This window comes from Anser brachyrhynchus, assembly GCF_964034855.1.
Source record: "Anser brachyrhynchus genome assembly, chromosome: 5".
Lineage (NCBI taxonomy): Eukaryota > Metazoa > Chordata > Aves > Anseriformes > Anatidae > Anser > Anser brachyrhynchus.
In genome coordinates this window covers 55,609,264-55,615,559 of record NC_137699.1, presented here as the reverse complement: position 1 = coordinate 55,615,559, position 6,296 = coordinate 55,609,264, and the positions used below count along the sequence as shown (strand labels likewise).

The 6,296-nt window shown below is 44.7% G+C and overlaps 1 protein-coding gene across 1 annotated transcript in view; it reads left to right on the top strand.

The window, feature by feature from the left end:
- Positions 1–842: 842 nt before the first annotated feature.
- The window catches only part of LOC308195894 (exocyst complex component 3-like), a 29,942-nt gene continuing 24,488 nt past the window's right edge, over positions 843–6,296 (top strand). Inside the window, exon 1 of the mRNA XM_080594099.1 lies at positions 843–2,764. The gene's annotated coding sequence lies outside the window, so the exon portion shown is untranslated. The remainder of the gene's footprint in view (positions 2,765–6,296) is intronic.

Genomic DNA, 6,296 nt, shown 5'->3' with positions numbered 1-6,296 from the left:
CACAGCTCCTATCTGACAGGTTTCAGGACGTTCAGGAAACCAATCTGTAGTTATGATTTTTAGCCTCCAGATGGTGTCTAACATATGTGCCTGTGGAGCCATGTCAGTACAGTGTTGGTGAAACACTAGAGACTAGAAATTATAGAATCACTGGCCTCTTGTGGCAGCAGGAAAAACATGCAAATGATTTTGGAGTGTGTAAAGTGAATTTTCAGTTCCAAATCTCTGCATATGCTGCTCCATATAGGGCTGTGGGTGTAGCCATGCGTAGGAAGTTTCCTGCAAAATTGAACCTAAATTATTTACCACTGGATCGGATCTATGGGAAAAAATGCACAGAGGAAGCCTGCCAATCTAAGCCAAAATAAAAGATTTGAATAAAATCATTTTAGGTTTGTCTCTGTCCAAATGGATATGGAATATTCATAACACAAGCTTCTAAAAAGAGAAACGCCTCTGGATAAAATCATGGAACGTCTTGAAAAGAGACGTGTTGGTGGCTGAGATGATGCATTCTTTATCATGCTAGCAAACCATATCCATAATTTATTTTTTAGAAAAGCTCTTTCCAAGTAGCATTTACGTCGTAGTTTTCCTCTCTCAGACCTGCCCCTGGAGCATTCCTTGGATAACTCTTTGGCTGGCTCTTAGGATTACACTTTTCTGAGGTTGAGATTAGAAACCAAGGTGGGTAGCTGGTCTCCTAGGGATGTGATCAGACTGACAGCCCTACAGTTACTTCTGTAGCAGAAGTAGTTTCCTAAACTGCTATTACAAGACCATTCAGGACTTGGGCTCTGCAAGTGCTGAAATAACAAGGGTGGACCCTGAGTATTAGGAGATAAGGGGTGAGACGGCTTCTGTGGGTATTACTCCTTCGTGTTTTCCTGGTGCTGTCTTAAGCAGAGAGGCCAGTTTGTCTGTCCTTCAAACCTGTCCTTGGTTTCTCCTGCAAAGTATATACAATTTGCAATTTAACATTAGGTATATATTATATATATTGTTTATATAGAGGTATGTACGGTAGGAGGACAAGGTCAGACAGTGTCTTGTCTCTGCTTACTGCCCTTGCAGGACTCTGGGGAAACAGAGACTTCATCAGCCTGCCTCACGTTGTGGTCCTGATGTTTTTCCTGTTGTTTTTCCTGATAATTGTCATCTATGGAGAACTTGGGAAATAGCCCTCAGAGCTTTACAGAAATGACATTGTGCCCAGCCAACGCTGCAGCAAGCAGCACAGGGCTTTTACCAAACCAGGCTGCCCAGAGGGGCCTGTGCATCAAGGGAGGTGAGAAAACCCAAAGGCAAGGAGTAGGCTTTTACTCGCGGGTCTTTAAGCCGCCACACGCCCTGAACATGCCGGCCTCCGCAGGCCGAGGGGTGTTTCTGCCCTTCAGCGTGACACCGGCCCTGGCCTCTCTGACCCAGGGCTGCTGGCCCTCTCCTCTCCCCGAGTCCCCCGCAGGTGCTAGTGCCGCTCTAAGGGCTGCAGCCCTCCGTCCTCCCACACCGGTAATGCAAAACCAGCCGCTGGCCTCTGTACGGAGGTGTGAGGGAGCACGGTAACCACCCTGTGCTCCTCCCTGTATCTGCTATTTCTGCACCTCCCCACAGCTAAATACAGCCTGACTCCAAACAGGCCCTCGAGGTCTCAGTGTATGAGACTTAACAAGTTTGCTTCGAGTATTTTATTATCCCAGCGTTTGGTTGAACCTAGTCGCTCATTTTTGTGGTCTGAATAAACTGTTTTTTCCCTAGTGTGTGTTGTATGCTCTCTATTCTTTCTCGTGGATAAATCTTTCTCCCTCTTCCGCTGAAGGGAAGCACAAGGAAGCTGCAATCACTGCAGTATCTTCAATCCTTGCAGGAGATCTGTGGGGAAAAATCAAGGTATGGGAGACTGCAGCTTGGTACCAGTTTCTTTACCGAAGACTAAACTACTGCTCCTGGAAGTATTGCTTTATTCTCTTGCTATGTGGACAGGGTATTTGCAACGCAGGGATCGTTAGGGTCAGTTTGAACATCCTTATAGATAGGCTTCCTACAGTTCATCTTTAAAATTTTTGGGACTGCATGATTTATTTACTTATTCACTATTAATATTATTGTCAAAAGGGGAAACATCTTCCTTAAAACCATGTTTGTTTGATTCTGAAAACAAAAACTAACAAGAAAAAAAAAACACCAAAACAAACCAAACCAGAATGAGGCAAAGTCCCCAGGAAATAGCTAAAAATGTTTCAAAGGAACAGCGAACTAGGTTACTAATTAAGTGAAAATTGAGGTCAGTTTGGAACCAGGTCCTCACAATAATGAGGAAAATACAGGCAGTGCAAATTGTACATCACGTCCAAACTTGTTATGTTCCAGCACTCAGGGCAAGGGAAGGGGCAGTTTTCAATTCTCTGGATTGAATTTATTCCCAGGACTTTAGTGTTATTTTATAAGAGCACGAAACTACTGGGACCATGCAGCTGGCCTGTTTGCCTGTCGGTCCATCTGTCTGTTCCCTCCTGATAAATTGAATTCATCCAATTTCAGACAGATCCAGAGCTGGAGAGAAGTCTTAGATTAACTTCTGAAAGAGGTGACGAAAATTAGTGGCTGAGCCGGGAAGAGACTCAAGTGAATGCACTAAGTAAGAGAGAGGAAGAAAAATTGCCATTTCCCTTCTCCTCTGACCGTGGCTACCCAGCAGTGCCCCTTGGCCGGCCGGGCAGCAGCAGCAGCTCCAAACTGGTGCTAGCTCTTGTGCCTGCTCGGGGTAATGCAAACCTCCTGGAGGAGACGGGGTGCAGCCCGCGGGGAGGGGGCACTGCAGGGAAGCAGCTCCCTTGCTTCTGCTGCTATGGGAAAGGTTGCTTGTGTTAAATATTTGTGTTGCTTTGTTTGCTCTAGCACGCCTCCAAGTTAGGCGGAGAGTAAACAGGGAATTTGGGAAGCAACGGCAAGGAAACCGAGTCTGTGTGCTTAAGATGGAGCTGCTTGGGTAGAGTCTCTGATGTCTAGTAAAGGCTGAGTTCGGGCTGTGTTTTGCTCCTTAGCAGGAGCAGTGAGAGCCTCTCTTCTCTCCTCAACAATGCATTTGCATGAAGTGTGTAAGGATGTATTTGTGCCAGCCACCCTCTGTCAGCTTTGTTAAAAGTGACGTACCCACATGAGTATGTTTGAGCAAGGGATCAGATGAACACAGAGAAGCATGCGACCTGCGGCTGCATAATGTCATTTCTTTAGGAAATAAAGATATCCTTAGGAAATAATAATGTGTGTGCTTTCCATGGAATGATTAACCGCTAATTTTGCACAATTAACAAAGCTGGCTCTTGCATAAGACCATAGTGGCAATGCCAGCTGCAATGTCAGACTAGAGGGGGAGCTTCTTGTTTATTTGTTTGATTCTCTCTCTCTCCAAAAAAAGCTTACCTTGCTTATACCACCGGCTGGCTGTTCTGTGATTGCTGATGAAATCAAAGATGGTGTGTGTGGGTGGGGGAACACACTGTCAGGCTACAGCATGGTTTCAGAAAGTGCTTTTGTGTGAATTTATATCCTAGGGAACCACCATGTTTCTGTGCCACACTCTGTGTGTTTTATTACTGCAATTAATATTCTTTTCTGCCAACTTTAATGCCTTTGTTTCAGAATGGTGGAGAGTACCAGCATGTTCTAGAAAAAAAGATGGAAAAAAAAAGATATTTCTTTTCCTCATTCTCTCTCTCTTTGCAGATACTGCAGATCCAGCTCTCCTGTTAGGACTCAAGTGTACTTTATATAACAGATGCTACTGAGCACAGAGTTTCCATTGTATATGCCTCACTGTGCTCCTGTAGAATCCCTACAAAGCAAGCAGGAGCATCATTACATTGCTGGAACTGGAATATTAATGTCATTGCGAAGTAATTTCATTTGGAGTGCTAATGGTCTGACTTCATCCAATTAGCATCCAGACCAAACACCCATTGTTCAAGTCAGGCGCACAACCCACTTATTATGAGGAGGTTTTTCCTTTGTAGGCAAAAGAAACGGGAAGCAGCAAGGTGAGGAGTTAAGTCAACAGAGAATCAATATAAAAGGTATCTGAGATATCCACTTGTTTAGTGGAAGCTCCCAAAGACAAAGGAGTTACAGATTTTCCAAGACAGGCAGTGTCAGTGATGTGGGGAGGGTGTGGGCTTTTCCACGACCTTCAAGCAACAGGGGAAACTCCTGAATGCTGGGGATGTTCCCAGAAGATAAATTCCCCTTCTTCAACAGTGAGCATTGCAGGGGTAAGGGTAGAAGGAAGAATGACCCCCACAGAGAACGTCACACTGTAGATAAACAGAAGCATTGAAATGCCAGGAACAAGGAGTGGGGGTGCTGGGCTTCCAGGTAGTGCATTTTGAGGAAGAAGAAGGTCATTTGGTATGCCTAACAAAGGAGATTGTTCAGAAGCAGAACTGCTTGTTGCGGTGCCGTGTCCTCGTGGCTTCCTGCTACCTTTCTTTCTGTTTTGAAGGACTCCCCTTGGGTGAGGTGCTCATGAAATGTAGAGGGGAGGAGCAGATGGAAGGTAGAATGCCCTAATTCCCCTGTCAAAACAATGGCTTTGGACAGCAGACAATTCCTCTGCGTTGTGTTAACGCTTGGTGAAAGACCTTTGCTCTGGTGTTATCTTGACATGTGTCAGCTCCTCTGTGGTAAAGGTATAGCCTCCCTGGGGGCTTCGCTTGGCTAGGCATAAAACCACTTGTGTGAGCACTGCAGTGGAGGATATTCCCAAAAGTTTAGGTTTCAAATCCTTGTCTTTTAGTTGCAGAACTTCAGCCTGAGCAGCAAAATAGCATTAGAGACAGAGGGGAGATATCTGTGCACCACTTACGTGCTGCTAAAGTGCACAGACAGAGAAAGGCAAGCTGTTGGTGGCCTCTTGGCAACATCTCCTCTCCCAGGGCAGCGCATTCCTGCTCGGTGAGACCATTCTTCAACCCTCGCCTTTGGAAAGGAATCGCAGGCAGGAGTACCCAGAGCAAATGAAGATGAGCTGCTGCTCCTGCTGCAGCAGGATGGATGGGGCTCAGCACCCACAGTCAGAAGGGCCATCCCCAACATGCTGTGCCTTTGTAGGGTGCTCATTGCTGCCTGTTCCGTTAGGCAACCGCTGCCTTTGCTTATACACACACATCACCCCTGGTTGGTGAAACAAGTAAAGGTAGAGCAGCCGAGCTGTCTGGGTTGTTGGTGTTGCATTGCGCAGCTGGGGTGTACCCCAGAGCACTCTTGTCTTGGAGGGTGGCTGCCATAGCTTTGACCCAGTGGATCCAGTGGACCATGGACTAAGAGATCATCCTAGCCTCAGTAAGTCTATCCATCTCTGCTCAGGAACTCCCCACTTTCCACAGGCTCGTGTTTCACTCCCTTGAAAGAACATTTCTGGGAAAATACAGCAATTCCCATAGATCATGTTGCCCCAGTTTATAGCACGATCTGCAATTGCGCTGAATTTAATATTTGTATACTGCAAAGAATCATGCCTGCAGGACTGGCACTTTGACATTCAATTTCCTTCCACAAAGAAGTCTAGGGCGATGATTTTTGTTAGAGCTGGCCTTGTTCGAAAATGCTGATGAAGTGAAACATAAACACATTGTGTTGGAATTTCCATGGGAAAATATTGCTGAAGGGTTTCAGCATGCTCGGAATGCTTCTCTTCTGTACTAACAGGGACTCGGTCGTGTATTAATATATATAGCCGCTATAATATTCCAAAGGAAACATTTTAACTTTATGCAAATAAACAGTAAGGTCAAATAGGAATGTACATAAAAACTTTGAGTTTGTGACTTTTCCACAATCAGGGAAAGCACTGTGTTTCACAACCTTGATATTTCCTACTGGCAACAGCTCAATTATATGACCACTACTGGAATTTCTGTTTATCCTTCTAAATGTAAGGTATTTATTTCCTCCTTCCTATTGTTAATAATGAATCTAATGACTGCGATAACGTGCTGGTGAAATTAAACACTGGGTAAAAGAGACAGTAAAATTCCACTAGTTTCCTACTTGGAAACCAAGTAAATATTATGTTGTTCTGTCATGAAAATGTAGAAAGTCTTGGAAGAAACTGCAGGCATTAAACCCAGAAAGATGACTGCACATATTCTGATTAATCTAGATGTTCTATAGAAAAATTAACCCTTACATTCATGCCCCCCCCCAAATCATTCTTGAATATTGTATGGTTTTGATTAAGTACAGCTTGTAATGGTTAATAAAAGACTCTGTCCTCAGCTAATGAAGATCCTGAAGTTCTT